The sequence below is a fragment of the Alosa sapidissima genome, chromosome 6, assembly GCF_018492685.1.
Source record: "Alosa sapidissima isolate fAloSap1 chromosome 6, fAloSap1.pri, whole genome shotgun sequence".
Lineage (NCBI taxonomy): Eukaryota > Metazoa > Chordata > Actinopteri > Clupeiformes > Clupeidae > Alosa > Alosa sapidissima.
The window spans coordinates 34139966-34166411 of record NC_055962.1 but is presented as its reverse complement, the minus strand read 5'-3'; the positions used below and the strand labels follow the sequence as shown (position 1 = coordinate 34166411).

At 44.4% G+C, this 26446-nt stretch overlaps 1 long non-coding RNA gene across 1 annotated transcript; it reads right to left on the bottom strand.

Moving 5' to 3' along the window:
• Positions 1-956: 956 nt before the first annotated feature.
• On the bottom strand, positions 957-21593 carry LOC121711647. The gene is made up of 3 exons (XR_006032399.1): positions 21581-21593; positions 16398-16405; positions 957-1119 (listed from the first exon to the last, which is right to left on the bottom strand). It is a non-coding gene; the product is annotated as an uncharacterized LOC121711647 (long non-coding RNA).
• Between the last annotated feature and the right edge of the window lie 4853 nt (positions 21594-26446).

The window sequence follows — 26446 nt, the reverse complement described above, 5'->3', positions numbered from 1 at the left end:
ACACCTCAGCTGCCCTGGACTTGCACTTATAGTATTGCCTAACAATACTAGTTTTCATACATGACATTACCTACGATTACACTCCGTAAGATAAATATCACAACTGGTGCTGCGCAGCGCCGATAGCTTATGACTTGGTGGACTGAACACTGTTTTTCCCGGTGTTTTTTTATGCATTCTAGCTACTGTCAGTGACGCAGGAAAACTTAAGTTATTAGGAAAGTGCAGTGTAAGTTTAGGCTACATTAATTTGTGCGTAGTGCCAGTGTCATTCATTTATTTTACATGTCTTACAACATATATACATGCATTCACAGTCGAGTGAAATCAGATATAAACATACAAAGACGCTTAGAACTCACGTTAGGCCGATGGTAGCACACTGAATGCAAATGCGCGATTTGATGCAGGCAAACGTATTGACTGTTACTAACGAAGGTTTTATAGCAATATTATAAATGTGGCGACAGAATAGCCTAGAACTTGGGTAAGCCTTGCGTTTAGTAGCTTAATTGCGGTGATAGCCAAAACTAATGTGAATCACGGACTATCCTACAACCAAAGAAAGTAAAGGTGATTAGTAGGCCTACCTGCATTAGCCAAATAAAGGACGGGACTGCACCCTTCGCAAACCGTAAAATAAAGTTTATTAGTTTTACAGTTGACTACAGTTGACAGTTCACCATCAGTCCACACAAACAATTCTGGTTTCCCTGCACTAGCCATTTCGTCGTAGCCTATTCTGTCTTAAAGCGCAAGTTTTGGTCAATTTCTGTAAAGAAACAGTGCCACCTATAGGCCTGGGGTATGAAGTAACGTGTTGAGTCGTGTTGAGATGGATCCGTTTGGACGCAAATATTCTTGATACGGTTCCAGGGAAGACGGAGGAAAAAGATCGGTTTGGTACGTGTGGACTAGGCCTGAGTTACCTCTCAGTGGAGGGGCCAGAACAAGGAGCAAATGGTCACTTTATGCATGAGCGGGTGTTGGGGATCTTTGGCCATGGCCAGCTAAGACAATACAGATCAAACACAGGGATCCACACATGTAAATTGAATGCAAAAGGCATTCTTTAGAAATGCATAAGGTTTGGGCAAAAGACGGGCCTTACAATACTTACTTATACTTATACACACACACTCACAGTAACACAAGGACCTTATCATTCATCACACTGTAGTCACTAGGCTCCTGTGTGTGAATTTGGGTCCTGTGTGTGTGCGTGTACAGTATGTCTGTCTGTGTGCGCGCATGTGTGTGTGTGTGTGTGTATGTCTGTCTGTGTGGATGCACGTGTGTGTGTGTGTGTGTGTGTGTGTGTGTGTGTGTGTGTGTGTGTGTGTGTGCGTGCCTCTGAGTGCATGTCTATAAGAAAGACAGCTATTCAAGCAGGGACAACCTTGAGGGCAGTACAATTAGTCTGGCTTTAATGACTGCCTTTCTCACACTGAGGAGAGTGCTTTTTTTACAGTCTGTGTGTGTGTGTGTTCATGCATGTTTGTGTGGCTCCCCACCCTTTAAAAGGACTATATTGGTAGTGTGTGTATGCCTCTGTTTGTGTGTGTGTGAGTTGTGCTTGTGCGAGTGTTCATGTCTGTTTGTGAGTAATGGGCAGCTGGAAAGGTTTTGTTCACAAAGAGATAAATGGCTGTAAGTCTGGCAGATAAAGAGGTGTTAACTGTGTGCAGCAGTGTGTGTGTGTGTGTGTGTGTGTGTGTTCCCTGTCCTAATCAGAGCAGCAGCCATGTCTTTCATCAGCTCTCCAACCCCCTCTCCACCCACCTCCCCTCTCTCTGTCTCCCTCCATCCCCTTCTCTACCTCTCCCCTGCCCCCATCTCTCTCTCTCTCTCTCTCTCTCTCTCTCTCTGACAGTCCGACACCCACCTCCCCTGCCCTCCCTCACCCCTGTGTGGAGGAGCGGAGAGAGGTGAGGTGATCCCTGCCAAGATGGAGGAGCGGAGAGAGGTGGGGTGATCCCTGCCAAGATGGAGGAGCGGAGAGAGGTGGGGTGATCCCTGCCAAGATGGAGGATAGAGAGAGGAAAAGAAAGATGGATACACAGACATGGGGGACGGACAAATGGAAGACCCACTGGTGCGTGGGACATCATCCCTTTCTCTTCCCAGAGTTCCTTCCAACACACACACACACACACACACACACACTCTCTCTCTCACATACACACATACTCTCTCTCTCTGTTTCTCTCTCACACACACACATGACACATTATGTACATAAGATGTGAAGACCTGGACTGCATCCTGTGCATCATGTGTCAGCTTGACTCCTATAAATATACGTATATATATATATGAATCACCTGCACTGACTGTGCTCTGGGATTTCTAAATGCATAGAATATACTCTTTAATTACACGGCTCTTCACAAGGCAAGTAGAACGCTCCATTGGCTTGAATGGGATTTCCCAAAGTTCTACGGTAAAATATTTTCATGTAATTACCGCTGCAAACATATAATTACCGCTGTCAATGGCAACAGGTTTTGTGCTTCTGATACGTCTTTCATATCACTGCGCAAGGACTGGAACTTCATTCAAAAGTGAAAGCAGACGGTTGATCAGCTGTGTTCTAAAGAATGTTTGATTCAAATTCAGCGTGTGTTGTTGCAAACTATTTGTTTCTCAGCAAATGCCACGATGAACGGTAACAAATAGGCTAGGCTATGTAGGCTAAAGTCATATCGTGGGGAGTTTATTATTTCGTTTTGGCAGTAGCAGTGTAATAAGCGGGATAATGTATAGAACGCCAGTCATTATTGGGAAAATAAGTCCCTTCAGGGCAGAACAAGACCCCTCTGTTGCACGTCGGGGTCCGGTTCGCCCTGTCGGGACTTATTTTCCCAATAATGACCGGCGTTCTATACATTATCCCTTACATATAGATAAAGTATAGATACAGTAAAGTAAAGATACAAGATACAGTATAAATATATGCATAGACAATATACATATGCATGTGTGTTGTGTATTCATTCTAAGGCAACAGTCCCATAATACACACAAACCTGGAATGTGTCTTTTGATATCTTCTCACAACTCCCTGTTCTTAGGTATGAGACATACTCACTGAAACACACAGCAACACTTTACAGTAACCTGCGAGGACAAATATATTGTTGCACAGGTATACACATGTAAGGATACACACACACACACACACACACTGACACACACACACACACTCTTCAGGCACTTATGTGTGTGTGTGTGTGTGTGTGTGTGTGTGTCTGTGTGTGTGTGTGTGTGTGTGTGTGTGTGTGTGTGTGTGTGTATCTGTGTGTGTGATCTCTTCCCTTCTTTATCCTGACAGCTTTAGTGTGTGTTTGTTTATGATTTGCAGCATAGGGAGAGTTTGGGGGAAAAGGATAGTGAAGACCGCAGTTCACAGGAGAATCCTAGCGACTCCCAGCGTAACTGTTTGTAAAACGGAGTTAATGTGAGCTCTTCTGTCTCCCAGTGGACCTGGCTGTCAGCTCTGCTATTGTTTCGCTCGCATCTCCTGTCTGACCTTGGCTCTCTACAAAACCAGCGCCTCTCAGGGAGATGGTCTCCCAGACACAGCAGAGCTTCACTCTTCCACCAACACATCTCACAGTTTTAGCAGCATCATGCATTGGGATTACTGCAAACCCAGTCTTGGAGGATGAAGATGATAATGATGATTGTGTGTGTGTGCGTGTGTGTGTGTGTGTGTGTGTGTGCAATTGTTTTTTATTTTTGTTTTTTTTTAACTGGTTCTTGTGTGTTTTGCATAAGGGAATTGCCATTTTGTAACTGCATTTTTGAGTCTTTCTAGTCTGCCTTCATACCAGTGACCAGTGTTTGTGTGTGTGTGTGTGAGTGTGTGTGCAGCATAGGCTGTGCACATACTCTGCAACACAATATCTATTTACTTCATTGTGTTACTTCACGTCACAACATCTGCCATATTAATAAACTCAACATTGAGCAAACACTAACAGCCAGCTATTCCCAGGACAGGGGTATCCATTCTACAAACATAAGCATGCACACTCTTTATGGATCTGCGGTGGAGCTGGCAGCCCATGACAAAAACATGTCATGAGGTCCGTCTTTGCTGTGCTCTGAACGCACAGCAGGATGCGATATCAAGCCCGTCTGTATGAGATAAACATCTGAGATTTTTCTCTCTGACTACTGGCCAAGCAATTATGCCAGGAAAGGCAGCCTGTGTTTATCTTGCCTGATAAATGGGAGATCTCCCAGTGCCGTGTACAGCTGTGTGTGTGTGTGTGGGGTGGGGGGGGGGGGGGGGCAGGGTGGACCGAAACAAACTGAAACAGGGCCTGAATGGCTTTGAAGCCCAGCTGAGAGTTATCGGGTGGCGTATGGAAAGTATGCTGCATCTGTATGCGAATAGTTGAGGTTCGGATGACTGAAAGGGGTTTGTGTGTGTGTGTGTGTGTTTGGGGGTGGGAGAGACCTGGGTTGCCCTTGCGCTGCAGGGTCGGGGAGCACGGAGCAAACTGGCCGGCGATCAGAGGCAGCCGGTGTCTCTTGCTGTCACTGGACCACAGATGAGTCACACGTTCAGCCGCACATACACACAGATACATAAGTTACACACATTCACAGATGAGCAGCACACACACACACACACACACACAGATACATACGTTACACACAGTCACATTGAACCTTGATACTTATCTCCCTCTTCTGAGAAGGCCAGAGAGAGAGAGTTTGTGTCTGTGTGTGTGAGTCCTGTCCTGTAGGGTCAAGCTTATCTGGCTACACTCTTAAAACGAATGTTGAAAACAACACAACTTGCGTTGTTTTTAACACATCTCTGTGTAAGACACTTTACCCTCTACTTTCCATAGCTATCTTATAGCTACCAACCAGCATAGCAACCAACATGATTACCCTAGCAACCAGCATAGCAACCACTTTATTTGGCATAGCAACAATCATCTTTACCCTAGCAACACCCTAGCAACCATCTTAATTACCCTAGCAACAACTTATCAACCACTAATATAATGTCAACCGAACAACCACCAAAGCAACCAACATGATTACCCTAGCAACCAACAGAGCAACTGCTTTCTTTAGCATAGCAACCGCCATATCAACCTTAAAACACCCTAGCAACTATCTTAATTATCCTAGCAACATCTAAGCAACCACTAAAATATTGTCAACCAACATGATGACCCCAGCAACCAGCATAGCATCTACTTAGCTAGCATAGCAACAAACATATTTACTCTAGCAACCATCTCAATTACTCTAGCAACAACCTAGCAACCACCACCATAATGTCAACCTAGTAACCACCATAGCAACCAACATTACCCTACACCCATCATAGCAACAGCTTTATTTAGCATAGCAACAACCAAGTCTACATGTACCTTACCAACACCATTGTAACTATCTCTATCTCTAGCATAATCTGTTTGACCTCTGTATGATATTTTACATCATATATTGCATTTCCATGCACTGGTAATTGCTTGGAATTGCATTTCTAATTCTGATACAGTATATGTTTTTTTATGTGTTGAACAAAGTTTGTGAGATATTCCACCTAAAGTAATTGAGATGAGCCCTAGAGTTGTATGCAGTAATGCAGAGTAATATTATTTCTTGAAAGTGGCTCAGTTGTTGAAATGGCTCTTATTTCTGTCCATTCTAGAAGGACCCAACCATTTATGCTGCATTCAAAAATCCCGACCTTAAACTTGGGAAAAATGGCATTTATCGTTTCTTAGACCTTACGAATATCAAAAGCCACTGTCTAATTCAGTGAAGTCAGAATTTGCTTTTATTCACCATGTACAGTTGGTCTTACAGTAAATAGATCTGGCAGCACAGTTTTATAAACAAGTTATTGCATTATATTTATAGCAAAACCAGACCAAATAGTTCAGCTATCATACCTTTAAGGAATGTTAAGTAGGCCCATAACTATGTTTTGAGATTACTGGTAGACATGAAGGTTACCTTCCTTGTAAAATGTTTGTTAATTGCCCAGTGAGAACATTCTATTATCATACCATGCTACGACGTACCTATTCTGTAATTTCCTGGCTGTTCAGTGTTAAGTACGAAAAGCAGAGAAGCAGAGCGACATGGTTTTGACATGGAGGAGAACTGGAGAAGAGAGGGGAAGAGAGGAAGAGAAGAGGGGGGTCTCCATCTCTCAGCCTTCCTCTCTGACAGAACCACTCTGTCTGTGTGCTGATGGACCTGGTCTCAGTGACATGGCCAATCTGCAGTAAGTGGACACAGTTTGGATAAGATAGCCCCTGAACTGACTGGGGGAAGAGTTAACACTTTCCCACGCCAGGGGAAATCTTCCTCTCTCTCTCTCTCTCTCTCTCTCTCTCTCTCTCTCTCTCTCTCTTGCTGTCTCACTCTCTCTTTCACTCTTGACTCCACTCTGTCCTGCCCATACAGCCCCGACTCGTCTATGTGTAAATATTTTATTCTGAAATGAAGGCAAGCGATTAATCATCGTGGAGTCATTTTTTCTTTGTTTTGGTGGCAAATGATCTCACCTGTCTTTGTGAGGTGCTGCAGGTTTTGAACAGTCACCTGCCAGATTTGGCACGGCAGACTCTGAATGCATAGCTATTTATAACGTGTGTGTGTGTGTCCTTGTGTGTGAATGGTGGTGTACATAAGTGTTTATTTTTTTTCGGCTTACATGTACTGTATGTGTTCATGATCCTTCACTGTGTGTATATGTATGAGTGTGTGTGTGTGTGTTTGTGTGTGTATGCCTCCTGTTTAGTATGCAGTCTGTGTAGTTGTGGGAAAGTGAGGTGTCGGGGAGTGTGTGTGTGTGTGTGTGTGTGTGTGTGTGTGTGTGTGTGTGTGTGTTTGGGGGGGGGGGGTTAAACACACACATCTTTGCCTGCTGGCAGCTAATCAAGATTAAATAAGAGCCGCGCGCAACGCATCACCTCCCCTGCTGCCGTGACAACCGTAATGAATGACAGCTGTACAGTCGGGCCCCTGCCTCTCATGCGTCCATTAATCACCTCACCTCTGTGTCCGTGGCAACTCCCCGGGGGTCGCGTCGACACTCCGTATCTGGTACTGGTCCTCCCTGGACAAATAACAACAACAGCATCTGACTTTGCAGTCAGCTAGAAAGGTGCTATGCCTGTAACTTTAAAGTTATGGCCTAAATGTTCTTTACTTTGTTTTGACATAAACAGCATTTATATGTTTGTTATCAATGATAATAGGAGTTGTTCAGAGGGTTCATGCATGCTGTAATGGATAGTATGTTTTTGAGAGAAATGCAGGAGGAATTTAACTATAGTTAAGCATGCTTAAGGCGTGAGACTTTGTAATTGTCCCTGCCTGAACAGTTTTATTTGGAATGTGTTTTGTGGTTTCACAATGTTTTATAACATCTTTTAAATGTGCTGTAGGATCCAGATGATCTCAAATGCAACATTACACCAGCACTCCTTCTTTGCTAACTTTATCATGTTGACTTTGTGTATGTCTGGGTACACTTAGGCATTTATGACTTTATGCCAAAATGGATACTTCTTTACATTTTGTCAACATTGCTAGATTACTAGAATAATGTCACACAGTGAGATTGCCCCCTGTGGGATGATTTATTGACTATTAAAGACATTTTGGCTACATCACTGAAAATTACACAATATATTTTTTAACATAGAATTCAGACATTATTTCAGATAATGCATAATGTTATAACTGTTTTGTATATAGGTGTTTACATTCTACTCCCCCCCCTTCCACCCATGTAAAGGTGATGATGAGAATTGAAATGGCTTTCGTGGAAGGAAGTGTAACCTGGATAGAGTTGAATATAAAAAGAATGAATGACAGGAAAAGAGAGAGAGGGATAGAGTGAGAAATGAGGACAATATCAAGACAGAAATGGATGGAGAGGGAGAGGGAGATAGAGAGATGAGAACAGAGGGTGCTATGCATACAGATTAAGTGAGTTTAATAGGCAGGCCAAGAGAAAGATATTTTCTGCACTGATTGCTTCAGTCCCTGGTGGGTTGGGAGATATTAACTTTACAAGAATGCAATACGAACACACACACACACACACACACACACACACACACACACACACACACACACACACACACACACACACAGCCTCACAAGTTTAAACAATTTCTTTCATATCTAAATTGTGTGTACCGGGCAGAACTATGATCATTCAACCACCCAAATGCTGAACATCAGGTTAGTCCACTTTTTCCATCACATGAAAAAAAGATAATTTTTCTGTTCCATATTGCTACTGTGTATCATAAAATGTCATCATTATTACAGCAGTGCCTTAAAAGATGTGTAGGAGTTTTTCATCGACTTGATGTGTGATCCACTGATGAAACACAATCTCTCTGGTGAGTTCCATGTGCACGTGCATGTCTATTCACTGAAAAGCGGTCAGGCAGTTTCGCCTTTATGGCCACACAGTTGAGGTCCTAAATTGACTCTCATTTGTAACCGATTTTTGGCAGAGCAGTGTATCACCAAAAAATGCAACACACACACACACACACACACACGCACATACACACACACACACACACACACACACACACGCACACACGCACACACACACACACACACACGCACACACGCACACACACACACACACACACACACACACACACACGCACACACACATACACACACTGGCTGTAGCCGCTCGTAACTTGAACGTGCTTTGGGATCATAAAAACGGTGCGGTGCTCGGGGCGAGTAGTTTCATTTCTCGGAGGTCAGCCCACTTAGAGTGGGGGTCACTGGAACATGCCTCTGATGGTGAGGACCACTGCACTCCGGCACATGGCCCAGGCCGTCATTATAGATCCAATAAATATTTAAACCTCACCATTGTATCAACATGCACGGCCTCTCTCATGGCACGTCCCAGAGCAGGTCTCCCAAAATGGCAGCAGCCAGAACGAGTTGCCTTTATGGCCTCCAAACACAGTTGATGATTTTGGCATGAAAGAAAAAATGTGGAGCAATAAGCTCTGAACTGTGGGCCCTTTTAAAGGTGCAACCCTATCTAAACCTACAGGATGTCAGGTGGAGTAGTATATAGGTACGTTTAGTTGGCCTTAAGTGTGCCTCTGGTCCTGGCAGACTCATTCTCAGGGCTAATATAAAATCTCACATGAATCCCCTTCCATTCCCTCACACACACACACACGCACGCACACACGCACACACTCACAGACACACACACACACACAGACACACACACACACGCACACATACACTAACAGACACACACACTCACATATACACGCACAGACACACACACACACACACACACCTATATCTTTCTGAAATGGTGAGATACGTGTCCTCTATCAGAAGACTGAAGGTCTCGTTTCATCCTGTTTCTCTCTCTCTCTTTCTTTCCATCTCTCATATGAAAGAACAGAATAAAGGTGGGTGACAGATCCTATAGCAGACAGCTGTCATGGTCTGCATGGTGCTGTGTATGGGGTGAGACTCTTCATGACATGCGTAACAATCATTTCTTATTCTGTTTGTGTGTGTGTGTGTGTGTGTGTGTGTGCATGATGCAGTTGAGGTAGTACACATGCCATATGGTAATGTCAAAGTGAATGAATTGAAAACGTCTATTTCGGACCCCATAGACACCTCACTAGTCAGTTACCAGGTTACCAGTTACCAGATTATGGCATTTTATGGCAGACAACAAAGCTGATCCCAAAGGTGCACTGTACAGTATCCTGCAGCATATACTGTATTTGTCCAAAGTATCTTGTTTGTTTGTGCTTGTATTTTTAGAGTGCATATAATGCCTGATGTTACTTGTGTGAATGCAACCTTAGCAGCTCACTCACTCTCTCTCTCTCTCTCTCTCTCTCTCTCTCTCCCTGTCACTGTAAAGGTGCTGTCAGTGAGTCTGTGCTTCTCTTCGTCTTTCATCATTCAATATGTTAGCTGCTCTCAGAGCCACCAGACTGCCTTACATAATTCAACAAATCAGTCACTTGGGACACAGAAGGCAGCCAGGTGTTCCATTTCTCTCTCCATCTCTCTCTCTCTCTCCCTCTCTCTCTCTCTCTCTCTCTTTGCCCCTTTATCAAATTCAAATTCAAAGTTGCTTTATTAGCATGACTGTATGAGAACAGTGTTGCCAAAGCTGTTGTCACATACAACATAACATACAAGAACATAAGACCATAGGACAAAAAACAAAAACAGAAAATACATAAGGAGAGGTGGGTACATCAGTGTGGGGTGGACATAAAAGATCTAAAATTAACAGCAGTAAAGAACAAGAGTACAGTAATACTCTAATAGTGTGATGTGTGTGTGTGTGTGTGTGTGTGTGTGTGTGTGCATACGTGTGTGTGCATACGTGTGTGTGTGTGCGCGTGTGTGTGTGTGTGTGTATATATATATATCACAGACACAAATATGTTTTAGTCCCTCAGATCCTCACATTTCAAGATAAATTGTGCTGCTAAGGCAGGCTAAGGGCCCTTCACCAAGAAGTATGGCCATTTTTTCATCATTGTCAAAATCTTGAAAGCGTGGGTTAACTATTTGGAATTTGGGGAAGAATGTCTGTCTTACATTTTTGTATTTTTCACAGTGAAGAAAGAAGTGCTCCTCTGTCTCAACCATCTCTGCCTGACAGTGACCACACATTCTTTGTTCTTTTGGCAGCCAGGTTTTCCTGTGCCTGCCTGTTTCTATTGCTAGATTGTGGTCACTGAGCCTGTATTTGGTCAGGACGTGCCTCTGTTTCGTATCTCTGACAGATGAGATACTCTGCCGATTCATATTCTCTTTTTAGGATCAGATAGGAATTCATTCTACTTTGGTATATACAGGGGCGGACCTGGACACTTTGAGGCCCAAGGCAAAGGACCCCGAGGCCCATCCGAGCACAGGGCCTTTCTTTAACCATTTCAACTCGCTCTGCATCTCTTACGGTGTCTGGCCATAACGCAGGGTCGTCACTGATAACTGTAGTGCTAGGTATCGTGTTAGGGCTACTCACATTACTGGTTTCGTTTGCACCCAAAGCTTCTGCTACTGAAATGGCAGCACCACCAGCACCAGTGTGGACTTGATCTTGTCCCTCATGACTGTTTCACATAGATCAACATCATAATCATCATCATCATCAGTAGAAGAATATGTAGTGCAAGTTTGAGTTGCCGGTGGTGGTGCATCGCTGCTGCTGCAGCTAGCATTAGCTCAGCAGATGTTGTTGCATCACTATCCAAATTACTTTCTTCCGTGGTAGAATTCTTTGACTGGAAGAAGTTGGTTAATTTATGCAATTTCTTTCTAAATTCTTCCTCCTCCCTTTTTCTTTTATCACTTCCACTCTGGAAACGTTTCATGGCTGCTGTCAATCGCTCAACTCCACACCTCACCAAGACCTCGTTCAGACTAGCTAGTTGCTGCTATGGTGACAGGAAACGGACCTGCAGTCATTTGATTTTATGATGAGTTTATGAGCAATCATGAGGCAATTTTTTTTTTTAAATCCTTATTATGGATTAGAATATATTGTTTGGATGCGGTGATCATTTATTTAAAAAAAAAAAACGAAATACGATACGGGGATGACGAGGCCCCTTGGTGGCCGAGGCCCCAGGCAATTGCCTGACCATGCCTAATGGAAGGTCCGCCCCTGGGTATATAGTATAGTATATAAGTATATATACTCTTTTGATCCCGTGAGGGAAATTTGGTCTCTGCATTTAACCCAATCCGTGAACTAGTGAAACACACACAGCAAGGTGAAGCACACACTAATCCCGGTGCAGTGAGCTGCCTGCTACAACAGTAGCGCTCGGGGAGCAGTGAGGGGTTAAGTGCCTTGCTCAAGGGCACTTCAGCCATGGCCCACTGGTCGGGGCTCGAACTGGCAACCCTCCGGTTACAAGTCCAAAGTGCTAACCAGTGGGCCACAGCTGCCCAATTGGTTAGCAATTTGGTTTGTCCAATGATCTAAATAAATTATCTTGATTCATGATTTCTTTGACTCTGATTGATGTTTGGGAAACAGAACTGGACTGAGCTTGATGTGTATTAGTTGTTGTTATTGAGTTAGTTAGCTTCAGTACCAGCTGGCTTAGGGGACTCTTTTCAGGTTTCAGCTCCTGGGTTTTTAGTGCCTCAAAGTGGAGGGAGTTCTTGGGACTGCTGTTCAGGTGCATCCAAAAGATTCTTTTCTGAAAAGGTAAAGCCAATGGAAAACGGCCTAATTCTGCCCTGCATGCATTATTTGGTGTTTTTGATTGGACTTTTAGTATAGATCGATAGAATTCTGCATGTAGGGCTTCAGTTGGATGCTTGTCCCATTTCATGTAGTCGTGCATACTGAGTGGACCCCAAACCTCACTTCCATACAGCGCAATAGGCTGGATTATGCTGTCAAATATTTTGCACCAGATTGTAATTGGGATGTTTATTTTGTGAAATTTTCTTTTAATTGCATAAAGTGCCCTGCGGGCTTTTTGCTTTTAGTGCATTAACTGCCATGCTGGAACGTCCTGATGCTGTAATGATTAGACCAAGGTAGGCATACTGCATTGTGTGCTCTAGGGCGGATCACTCTTCTCAACTGTCTCTCCTCTTTTTCTTTCCTCCCGCTCGCTCTCTGTCTAGAGTTTGACCTTTGACCCAGGGCCTCTAACGTCCGACGCCAATGGCCACGCTCACACATCAGTCCAACACCCCCTGTTTGCCATCCTTTAGCAAGGCTGGGCTTAGATTGGGGGAGGCCATTGACTCACACTGGCCTCGGGGAGATAGATCAGTGGGCCAGGACATGAAATATTTACACAGGCCATTTCATATTACCTCTATGGTTTTCATTTTATCTCTAGCGTTTGGTAGAGACAGAGAGAGAGAAGAGAGAGAGAGAAGGGAGAGAGAGAGAGAGAGAGAAGAGAGAGAGAAAGAGAGGGAGTGAGAGAGAGAAAGAGAGGGAGCGAGAGAGAGAGAGTTTGAGAGAGATAAAGAGAGGGAGTGAGAGAGAAAGAGAGAGAGAGAAAGAGAGAGAGGGAGCGAGAAAGAGAGAGAGTTTGAGAGAGAGAAAGAGAGGGAGTGAGAGAGAGAAAGAGAGGGAGAGAAAGAGAGAGCAAGAGCAAGAGAGAAGGGAGGGGGAGAGAGGTAAAGGCCCAGGTTGTTAAATGTTTGATGAGTCTTCAGAAGAATGAAACGGACTGCGAAGGGGAGGGTTTCTCTGTGTGTGTGTGTGTGAGAGAGAGAGAGAGAGAGAGAGAAGGTGTGACATAAGCTTGAATGATTTAGTGAGACATAGTCTAATCTCATTGTAGAGGCTAGCGAATGGCAGCTGTGAGGAAGTGCACTGATTTAATCACATCTCCAGATACAGAATGACTTTCTCTCTCTCTCTCTCCCTCTCTCTCTCTTTCTGTATGTCTGTATTTTGGTGCTTCTGTGTGTGAATACATGTGAGTTAGCTACCTAAGCGGGGTTGTTTTGTATGTCTGTGTTGATGCGTGTGTGGTGTGTGTGTGTGTATATATGTGTGTGTCTTTGTGTGTGTGTGTGTCTGTGTGTGTGTGTGTGTGTGTGTGTGTGTGTGTGTGTGTGTGTGTGTGTGTGTGTGTGTGTGTCCATCCGTGCGTGTGTGTGTGTGTGTGTGTGTGTGTGTGTGTGTGTGTGTGTGTGTGTGTGTGTGTGTGTGTACAGGCCATGAGGTGATCATGTGCTTTGATTAAACAGAGAGCTGGTCAGAGGGGCCGTGGCCTTGGCCATCGATTTCTCAGAGAACAGATTGACTAATGACCAATTGGGGAACAGCCGGACGACCTCGACTAATGAGCCAGAAGAGGTCAATGGAGACCAGCAGTGGTCTCCATGGAGATCATGCTCCATGGCACCTTGACCATGGCGTTCAGGGTGAGACTGTGTGTTAGGCTTATGGGTCTGTGTTGTGGTCAGATTGAACAAATGTTTGATGTTAATTCTATGGATTTGCGTTGATTTGATTTAATCCTTGCATGGTGTGTATCATGATGTTAAAACATGTGCTGCCTCATCTTCATTCAAGACTCAAACATTCAGTATGCTGTATTTATACTATTTATACTAAGGGATAGCGACTGCCGAGGTGTCCCGATATGGAATTAATGAATGAGGCGGACGCAAAGAACTCTACGACACGCAGCGCCAAGTCCATTAATTCCGTATAACAGGACACCTCGAAGGCCATTATCCCGCTTATCACCCGGTTGCCACTATAGGCGTTAAAACGCGCAAAAGAGAGCAGCACTGCGGTTTAAAAAGGAGCCGACTTGTTCAGTTTGTTGTACTACTTTCTTTCTTCCTGACAGGGATAACGGTGGTGGGTAACTAAGTTGTTTACAGTAGATTCTATTGTTGCTACGTACTGTTGTTGTCCTAGTTCCATCGTCATTACTATGGTTGTTATAGTTACCATTCAATAAATCATTGATATGGGATGGTGATTAATCTTTTTACCAGATCTACTTCATAGGTGTCCCCGATATACAGAATTGATAGCCACCCCACCAGCCAGTAAGAGAAGAGTATTTCATGTCTCAACTATATACAGTACAACTAGTTCCTATTAGTGTGTGTATGGATGCTTGCATGTGCGCAATGGCGCCTGTTGTTGAAGAGGACACAAGAAGGACAGAAGTCTATTTTCAATCCCAGGCGGCTCTAGGATCCAGCCTCCCACTACCATGGCCCAAACACACACCCCCGACACACAAACACACGCATCTAACAGCAGCAGTAACCATTTCAGTAGCTTTCATGAGCAACCATTACCCTTCATTCACACCTAACACTGATCTGAGGACTGTCTGTTTCATTCATGTCAGAGATTACAAAGGTATACATTACATTACATTACATTACATTACATTATGGCACCATTGTGAGAATCACTAGAAAATAATGACTTGACACATATCGACTAAACTACTTTTTCATCTCCAGATGCACGGCTTTTAGTTCCAGATAAACATATGGGTGGGGGAGGAGGAGGAGGAGGAGGAGGATGAGGAGGGGGAGGAGGGGGAGGAGGAGGAGGAGGAGGTCACTGGCACTGATGCCTCCTCTAGCTGGGCTGCCTTGGCACTGGCTTCCCTTTCATGTGAGAAAGCAGGGCTTCCCTCGCATCTTGGCACACACACCACAGCACATCACAGACAGCAGCAGTCAAATTGAGTTATGAACTTATCTGACATCTGTGTGTGTGTGTGTGTGTGTGTGTGTGTCGCCTGCAAGTCGGGGGCTGGTGGGGTGCTGCAATGGGATTGTGTGTGTGCGTGTGTAGTGGTTGATCTTCCAGCGATCGCTGCATCAAAGTGGGGAGCAGGATGAACTCTGCCGAACCCCACGCCTCAGCAGGGGCACCGCTCAGCTCCGCTCGGGGTAATTAAAAATGGATTCGGGAGCCGCACGCCTCCTGTGGCGGCCCAGCGTTTGAAGTGCTGCCACTGAGCATGTGTGGTGTGTGTTTGTGTGTGTGTGGGTGTGTGTGTGTGTGTGGATGTGTGTGTGTGTGTGCCTGTGTGTGTCTGTACAGCACATATATGTGTGGGCACACGTCTGTTTCTATATATATGCATACATATGTGCATGTATGTGTGCAGACATATCTACGTGTACACGTGTGTGTGTATGTGCATGTGTATGATGTCAATGTGATCTTTTTGGCATCCATGCAAGGCTAGGTCAGGGGTTCCCAAACTTTTCCACGACAAGGCCCCCCAAATACCACTAGGTTCTGGCCAAAGAACCCCCATCGACAATACTACGGCAAATGTAAAAATACATTAAGCTAATCTAATAATTATTTTAGCCACAACCACATCGCGATGGAGCATACAGTGTGTAAAAATTTTATTTGGGGCTTTCTGCTATATGAGAGCCATCACTCTACTATTATTCCCAGTCATTATCATTGGAAATATGTTCAGATATGCGTCACATTATTATAATGGCATTGTATAACAACCCTCATAGTATATTTTAAATGTTTCAAATGTATTTATTTCTTGCTTTTATTTTTCCTTCCAACTTGCTGAGGCCCCCCTGGCACCCCCTCGCGGCCCCCACTTTGAAAACCACTGGGCTAGGTCACCCCCTGCAATTGCAGTGTGTGTGCTTTTGTGTCAGCGTGCGTGTGTATATATGTGAGTGCATTTTTCTGCGTCAGTGTGTGTGTGTGTGTGTGTGTGTGTGTGTGTGTGTGCGCTCCCCCCAAAGAAATGGGTGTGTAAAGTGTTTGATCTGATGGCCCCCCTCAGTGCAGAAGCTTACAGACGACCAGCCCTCCTCTGCGTGAAGTGTACGCAAGAGTGCTCAGTGAAGTTCACTACAGTGGCTTGGAGATAAGAGAAGTTAAGCGAAGTCAACTCGGGTTACGGCACAGCACAGGAACAACACACACCGCAAGGCCTCAGCTAACTTCAGTACATTTGAAAAATAGGAGTTAAAAGTGTTGTGTGACAGGCAAGCCTGGGTTGATCTTTCGGTGTGCTTTTGTTCTAACTGTACAGTTCTCATTTACTGGTAAACCAACACCAACGCAAGCACCGGCACATCTGCAGTCTCCAGCAATCGCCTTTGACATTTAGTGACACTTGCAGAGATAACAACAACATTAGCTCAAAAGCACATCGTATAGTCACACAGACACCATGCAAATACTACAAACATTTACTCAAATCCAAGTCCATGGATGTCAACATTACAGTGTGTGGAACTGACATGTTTTTATTTTTATAAAGCAGAGCAATGGAATAAAGAATAAAGAAAAATAAGCAAAAAGGATAAAAGTCAAACATGTCTGTGTGACTAAGAGAACATGCAGTGCATGTGAAAAACAGGAGGAAAATCTCCCAGGAGTCCATTTCCAAACAGGCCTTCAAGTCAAAAAGCCCCAAAAGAATAGGGACGATTCACACAGAGGTGCGTTCAGTGTGGCCAAACAGCGGCGAACATTCGTGGCGAACACGTTTTTTCTGAACAGTTTAAAAAACGATTTGGTGTAAACATTCCATTATAACGGCAACACTTTGCATTGCATTGTATGTTCGCGGAGAACTGCCTCCTCAGACTGTTTGCAAGTGTTTGCGAATTTGAACGCACATCAAGTAGCTCCCATTCACAGTTTTATTATTTGATTTGTTGCGTTTTCAGCCGTACGGCTCTTATTCCTTTTGGACACTCTTGTACCCTGCACCCATCCGATTTGGGCCTGGGATGTGAGTGGCCTTAGCCTGGAAGCCAGCCCGAAATGAGAAGAAGAAGGATGTTTTGGTTCAGGATTCACATTAGGCTATTTTGTTGCTATGGCTATGTCAGGCTAGAGTTGCCTTTCACTGCTTCTAGTCAAAAATATATAAATCAGTCCATCAATTAATCAATGTATTGTTTAAAGTGCAGTATCGCCATGCAACATGGTCTGTGAATCAAGCTGTTTGCCACAGTATGTCTCAGGCCTGGTGGTGGCGTATGGCTCAGTCTGAGACACTTTATTTGTCTCCCAGATACTGAGCCAGGCCTGTGAACAAACACGAGAGGGTTTTGGACTCCAAATACCGCATGTGTGTAAGATTCAAATCACACACTGCAACCACTGTATGTGTGCATGATTCAAATCACATATGCATGTCTTACTAATAAATTCTACACTTGCTGTCACTTTGTAAATCTTATTAAGGACAGCAGTCTCCCAAGACACTCTCACAAAGACCTGCTGGTCAGGGGGAGGAGGCCGGTCCGGCAGGGTTGTTTGGTCAATGCTGCCGCAGGTCGGAGGGACCCCAGGTGACATTTGACCTTTGCGGAACTGACCAAAAAGGGGGAAAAAAACACCCCAGGAGATTGTTCCATGAACATGTCAGCCCTTACAGCGAGTCGATACCAATTCCTCTGTATTGACCAGTACAACCAGGCAGCCATCACTGGGAGTCAGGGGTGCCTGTGTGTGTGTGGGGTGGGAGGTGACAGGGTCCTGACATTAATCTTGACCTGAAACCCTAATCTAGACCCCACACTCCTCCACTCCCTCCCCCTCCCCCCCCCCCCCTCTTTTGCATCCCCTCCATCCAGCGCGGCTCTCAGTGGCCCCAGGCGGTGTTAAAACAACTATCTATCAGGGCGGGCTGTCAGGCCAAGCCCACAGGCTTTGGGGTTGTTGGTGTGTGTGTTTGTGTGTGTGTGCGTGTGTGTGTGTGCATGTGTGTTTGTGTTTGTGTGTGTGTGTGTGTGTGTGTGTGTGTGTTTGTGTGCATGTGTGTGTCTGCATAGATATGTGTGCATGCGTTTGTGTGTGTGTGTCACAGAGTGCATGCATATTTTTCTCCAAGCCTATTAAAATGCATTCTCTTTCTCTCCTTACCCTTTGGTCTCTTTCACACACCTCTATATCCCTCTCTCACTCTTTTTCTCACCTCCTTCACTCTCTCACACCTTTACATCCCTCTCTCACTCTCTTTTTCTCACTCTCACTCTCTCTCTCACCTCCTTCACTCTCTCACACCTTTACATTCCTCTCTCTCTTTTTCTCACTCTCTCTCTCTCACCTCCTTCACTCTCTCACACCTTTACATCCCTCTCTCAATCTCTTTTTCTTACTCTCTCACTCCTCTAAATTCCTCTCTCACTCTCTTTTTCCCACTCTCTCTCTGTCTCTCTCTCACCCCCTTCACTCTTTCACTCTCTCTCCTCCCTCTCTTGCTGAACTACCCATTTTCTCCTCATTGTCTGTATGAGGACATAACAAAACAATGTTGATAAAAACGTACTTGTCAATTGACAATGTGTAGTATAGTATGAAGAAGGAGACAGAGAGAAGGAAAGAAAGAAAGAACAGAATGAAGTGGCAGTAAGCCTGACAGCAGAGGGCACTGTCCAAGAGCACAGAATGTTCTGGAAGCCTCAAGCTCAGACCAGGGCAGTGCAGATGGCCATCCTGTCTCCTCTCATCTTCCTTAAAGTTCTCTATTGATTCTGGCCTAGATTAAACTCCCATAATAAAACATGCATCAGCTTGGAACACAGACCTCTGATATGTCGCTGTTTCTGGGTTTTCGGCGGATTTGGGCTCGCATTTTTCACGACACAGCTCCCCCTGCAGCTTCGGTAGCAAGTGACTGCTACGCTAAACCCCCACTAGCTAGCGAGCTAGCCATCAAGAAACCGAGCTAAACACATACAGGGCTCACAATAAAACGGTCGAGCAAACACATTGTTCAAGAGACTATCAAACCACATTAGTTCACCCAAGGGTCGGCTACTTACAATTTCAACAGCAACAAAGCCAAGTCGGCGTCCGTTTTGCAGTCCTCTTAGAAACTACAGTCTGATTACATTTTCGAGGCGCGACTGGATACTTCCGCTGAGTCACATCCGGATGAGTTCGGACCGGAACAGAAAGTTGCATATTCGTTTTTTCCGCGGAGAAGCGATAGGGGGAGACGAAGCACCCACCAAACGACCCAGAAAGTGTTGTAGAACCATCAGAATGACTCTCAACCTGCATAATTGATTGATTTGCTAAAATTGTTGCATAGTGCTTCTTTAACCCACAGACTCCCAGACTCTCCACATGACTCAAATACTGTAACCTCAGTTAAACTGTACACTGGTTGTACATAGTCTCACCTCAGAAGATAATGAAGACACCCCTACTAAATAAAATACTGTATAACTTGCTACTTGGTGTAATCAAATGCAACAAACATCATACTCAGTGAACAGAACAGGATGATATATAACATTATAAAACAAATGATATGTTATAAAAATGGATGTGGCAGCTGTTACACAAGGCCTTCTGGAGGGCTTTCAGACTTACATAAATATGTTTTTGAGTGAATGCCGCATCTGTATATGGGAAGGCTTTTGACTGGTTCGGCCAATGTTCTCTGTCTCTCTCTCTTTCTCTCTCTCTCTCTCTCTCTCTCTATATATATATATATGTAATTTCAGAGAAGACATATGTGCAGTAGATGTATCACAAACATACATAGAGTTCTATGATGATTTGCATGCGCTGCAGTGTACTGGCATTACGCAATCCTCAGTGGAGTGCTTCAAACAGAGCTCTTAGGTCTTAGGTCTTAGAAACACAAGCAGAGTTTCCGAACTGAGCTGGGCCCGATCCGGCTTTGATCTGGTGCGGATGCGGCTGAGTTGGCCCAGATCCATTTCGGAACCATCCCCTATCTAGGATGCTAGATCCTCTGGCCTGTGCTCTCACTTGTTCTCATGCGTGCGTGTGGGTTGAGGGCCAGACGAGTGGTGATAAGTTACTCCATCACGCCGGCTGCCCTGGAGCTGCTGTTCCTGCATGGATGTGGGTATAGGGGCCCCATCCGCTTCCAAGCCCAGTGGGAGCGTCTGTGCGTCTACACAGCTGTGGGAAGGGTCAGACTATCAAAGACTTTTTCTTTTTCCCTGTGCTATATCAATATGCAGAGGAGGAAAGACTGAGTTGAGTGGCAGAAACTTTTTGCCTCGATGCACAGAAATGGTCAGTGCCACTTCACTTTAAGGTGACCCACTTTCCAATCACTTACCATTCCGGTAAATGACTCCTTTGCAAGGGTATACTGCACTCTCTTGCGGATTCAAAACTGAATAAATGCATTAATAGGATTCAAAACATGATTTCATCATGTACTGCATGCCAACTTTTGAACATGGAGTTTCGCACAAGGAGTTTCAAGTTATACATGTCTGGAACTGTTTCTAACAAAACTAGATGTACCGCAGAGCGGTACAAAATATGACCACCGCCCAGTCCAGCACATTTTTTCCAGAAAAATAAGTCACGCTTGTCAAATTGTGTTCATTTCCTACTTTGTTCCTTTTTTGTGTGTTTGTAATTGAGTGTCTGCAGAGTGTGTGGTTGTTTTTGTGTATATGTGTTTTGTGTGTGAGTGTGTGTGTGTGCGTGTGTTTGTGTATGTAGGTGTGTTTGCCTGTGTGTGCATGTGCATGCATACGTACATATGTCTACTGTGTGAGTATGTGTCATACGTATGATTACTGTGAATGTATGTGTGTGCGTGTGTATCTGTTTATGCACATGTGTGCATATGGAATGGGTTAACATGACCCTGGAGGCAAACATACGCAAAAAATTGGTCATCCTAGGCCCTACGGTTCTCAAGATATTCACAGAAAACTCTGTTGGTGTATGGTCACTAAATGTACACGTTAATTATTTTATTGTATGGCCCCCCATGAACGAAAGTTCACGAAACTTGGCATGCATTCGGAGGGTGTCATAATGATCCTACACTTTCAATTTCGTGCAGTTTTGACCATGTCAGCCAGAGATATTGTGATTAAAACACCTAATTTTTTGCTTTTTAATTTTTAACTAGGTGGCGCTATACATGAAATAAGTGGTAACGAGATGGGTTGACATGGCCTCTTAAGACCAACATACAAAAAAAAGGTGGTCCTCCTAGGCCCTACGGTTCTCGAGATATTCACAGAAAACTGTCTCCGGCCACCTACAGGCCAGTTGGTGTACAGTAACATAAATTAATTTATTGTGTGGCCCCCCATGAACGGAATTCCACGAAACTTGGCGTGCATTCAGAGGGTGTCATAATGATCCTACACTTCCAATTTTGTGCAGTTTTGACTTTGTTAGGTCACAGATACCTGCGATTACAACACCTCATTTTTACTTTTTTTGTGTTTAACTAGGTGGCGCTATACATGAAATGATGTAATGGGTTGACATGGCCCCTTAAGATCAACATACAAAAAAAGGTGGTCCTCCTAAACCCTACGGTTCTCGAGATATTCACAGAAAACTGTGTCTGCCCTACCCTCCTTTCGGGGGGTCCAGTCCAGCGGGGGGGCTACAGATCAAAATGAAAAATGATGGTTCCATGGTACCCATGTGGGGCTACATGCCCACCAAGTTTCGTGTACCCCGGTCTTTCAGTGTCCCGGGAATCATTGACGGAAATTTGGCCATGCGAAAAAAATAAAATAAATCTGACTAAACCTATATGACCGCCGCTTCGCTGCGTTCTCAGTTGATCGCCTCAGATGAGGGCAGCACCACCCATGGGTGACTGTGTCATGATAAGAGCTGTGAAAATGTGCGTTGCATGTGTGCAGGTGGCAGAGGAGGATGCGCACTCACTCAGAGCAGCACTCTGTGGGTTGTGTGGTGGTGGGGACGGAAGTGCCTTCCCTCTCCTGCTAATTCCTGGAACACAAAAGTGACTGTGCTGTGTCTTGAAATACTCTCAGGTAGTTTCCACCATCACCGCACACACACACACACACACACACACATACACACATACTCACATGCACGTACGTACACACACAGCATATCATCATCTGAGCAGAAAAGCCAAACAGCATACATGCCACAGACACCTCAGTAGTAGAAACCCAGAACAATCCAGAACATGAAGACTGGAATGTCCTTAGGTTACAGGAAGAACTCTCAAACTATTACGGTCACCTCACTCCAGTGTAATTATGGTGTCTGTCAATGTGTTGGGAACTGACCATGTGATGGTGACTGACTTCCCATCCTCCGGTGATGTCACGTGGCCAATCTTTTTAAAGTAAGTGTAACGCACACCAAGTATTATTTTTTTTTAATTTAGCGCTAACATACGATCTGATGAAGGCCCAAGGCCAAAACATTTTCGCTAAATACAAAAACACTGTGGAGCCAGAGTATGTGGCCACACTTTGTCACAGTGATGTCATAACATATGTTAGCACGGCTCCTATTGCACAAACTCATCATCATGACATCATCTCCTGAGTGCCGGTCAGAACACTCTCTCCATGACCAACATCTTCATGAGCTGGCATCTCCCTGCTGAACCAGTCGTTGGCATTCTCTCTCTGTCTCTCTCCCTCTTTCCTTCTCTCCCCTACCCTCTCCCTCTCTCTCTCCCCCTCTCTCCATCTCTCCCCTCTTTCTCTCCCTCTCTCCTTCTCTACCCTCTCTCTCTTGCTCTCTCCCCCTCTCTCTCTCCCTCTTTCCTTCTCTCCCCCACTCTCTCCCTCTCTCTTCATCCCCCCCCTCTCTCTCTCTCCCCCTCTCTCTCGGTGGTGACACCATCATCTAGAGTCGCCTCACCACCATCGCCACCGCCATCTCTCAGGGTGACATCATCCTCTGCAGAGCTCTGCTCATCACTGACGGGAAGCTGGGGAGAAGAGGAGCTGACTGTGGATTCCAAAGGCGCTGCGCTGCGCCTCAGCTAACGTGTGTCTGATGAAGCCTGGTGCAGTTGCGGGAAAAGCAGATAGCGCTGGGTATTCTACCTGGATGGCAGCCACAGCATGAAGGAGGAGGAGATGCATGAGCGTCTGGTTTATAAATAACTTATGATGTCTGCCATGCCGAGCGTGAGGGCTGAGGTATCTGTCATGCACCTGCAGAGTGAAACAGTGGTCCATATTTTGTTGGGAGACTGTAGGGAGAGGGAGATGTACTTTCAGTTTTTGATTCTGTAGATTACCAAGGTGATGGGAAAGTAATAGATAGATAGATAGATAGATAGATAGATAGATAGATACTTTATTGATCCCCAGGGGAATAAAGTATCTATCTATGCATTGGAGGTTGCTTTACACTGTACTTGCATTTAATAAATCCTGCAATTCAATTGTTCACTTAAATTGTCCAGAGCCTACTTGAATATAATACCTACAATATAATTAAGTCACATTTCATTCCTCTATTTGTGTTTTAAAACAGTCAAATAAAAAAGGCAGAGTATGGGGCCAAGCACATTGCCTCTGAGTCTGGATGAGAGGAAGTGACATCATCTGGTTGTACATCGACAGAGCTCAAGTGGATCATCATGGGGAAGTGACATCAGCACTTAAGGGAAAAAGCCTCAGAATTGCTAGATAGATAGAAATATTTGGAAATTAAAAAGTGAATTTTGTGAATTTTGTGAAAAAGTGAAAGATCAATCAATTTGGAATGTGTTACTGTATGTCATCATTGATTCTAGTTACCCCTCTCATACACATATGTCGGTCTGTTGCTGCTCCTGGTCTGTTGCATTATCTGTGACTGTGACACATGACAGCGTCACCCACTGAAAGGTCTGAAAAGTCAGTGACAGTGCGTGCACACATACGCACACACACACACACACACACACACACACAAACACGCACAAGGACATGCAGACAAGCCAGATTGGGGTGCATGGATGATGTAATCAACTTCCTTTGCCTTCCTCAGCATCACCCAGAGAGCCCAGTGAAGACAGCATGACTCACCACTGACCCGCTTCCTTACTCTCTCTCTCTCTCTCTCCCTCTTAATAATCCCTCTCTCTTTCTTTGTCATGCGGTCTGTGGAATATGTTTGCACTGACAGCATGTTTACAGGCTTGTCAGAAAAACAATAGTGTGTAGTGGCCTATATTCTCACGTGGAAAAGGTTACTGGAATATCAGTAAGTCAGGACTTGTGACTTCAACACACAGCGTTTGATTGGACTAAGAGATCAGAAATCAGAGTTTTGCCGTGTTGGCATGGTTGGCAGTGACAAAAAAGCAGTAGCAAAAAAGCCTCAGATATATCAGTGTTTTAAAGAGTCGACAGGAAACCACCTATATGAAAAAACTGTATGATTCATATACAGCTAACATATGTCTTTATTTAAATCGGGCAGAACTACAGTCTATGTTTCATATAAGACCAATGCATGTCATATGCAATATAATACTGTTTATACACTTTCATACTAAAAGATTTTGGGCCATATAAGAATACCATCAAAATTGTACATTCAAAAAGTATGTGATAATACAATATATTATGATAGTGTAGGAATTGGCAATGAAATGACAGATTCATATATTATTATAGATTATTCCTGGAGTTTTTTTTTCATATGGAAATTTGAGTTTTTATATATGTTATAAATGTTTTTTTCATATATTGCCATCTAATTTCTCACATCAGAGACAATATTATTATTATATAATACTTTTTGTGTATATAATACTACTTACATACTTTTTGTGTAATAGTCCAGTTGCATTTGGGGTTTAAGTGCCTTGCTCAAGGGCACCTCATCTGAGGATGTGGGAGTGAGAGTGCTGTTTAATCACTCCCCCCCACCCAGATTTCCCCTACCAGTCAGGGATCAAACCTGCCACTCCTCAGTCACAATTGAAGGGACTACCGGTAGGCCAATGATGCCTTCATGCAATCAGTAATGAAAACACATCAGTATTTATAAAAACAAGATATTGTCAACAAGATAAGTAAGTCGGGGGGAAAGTCGGGGACGATTCCAATGACCCAATACTGACTGGACATTTTAACATAATATTGTAATAACTATTTGAGGGGAGGAGGAATTACATCTTTTCATAAGGCTGCATCCCAAACCTGCACAGTCATACATACACATTTGTGGTGTAGAGGAGAAAACTTCACATATACCTTGTGATCACCCACTGATCAAACTTCGCTGCGCGGCGGTCATAATAATAATTCAGTGTTGCAATGTCAGACTTTATTTGAAAGTTTTGATATTGTTTAATGAAACACCACAGTGACAATGAAAATGATGAAGACCATAAAGAAAGAAAGAAAATACAATGACTGACATTTAAATGCAGAAAAGCAAATAAAGGGAAATTAAAAATGTAATTTTACTGTATTATCAGACATTCTTTCTCATGATTTTCCTGCAGTTCATCAGAGGGTTAGACTGAGAGTCCATTTCAGAGGGCTGCAGTTCATCAGAGGGTTAGACTGAGAGTCCATTTCATCATGACCACCACCACAAACCACCACCATCATCATCATGACCATCACCACCACCATCACCACCACCACCACCATCACCACCATCACCACCACCACCACCACCACCATCATCATCATCATCATCATCATCATCATCACCACCACCACCTCCACCACCACCACCACCATCACCACCACCACCACCACCACCACCACCACCATCATCATCATCATCATCATCATCATCATCACCACCACCACCTCCACCACCACCACCATCATGACCACCACCATCATCACCACCACCACCACCACCACCATCATCACCATCATGACCACCATCATCACCACCACCACCACCACCACCATCATCACCATCATGACCACCACCACCACCACCACCACCATCACCACCATCATCATCATCACCACCACCACCATCACCACCATCATCACCATCATGACCACCACCACCACCACCACCATCACCATCATCATCATGACCACCACCACCACCACCACCATCACCATCATCATCATGACCACCACCACCACCACCACCATCACCACCATCATGACCACCACCACCACCACCATCACCATCACCACCACCACCACCATCACCACCATCATGACC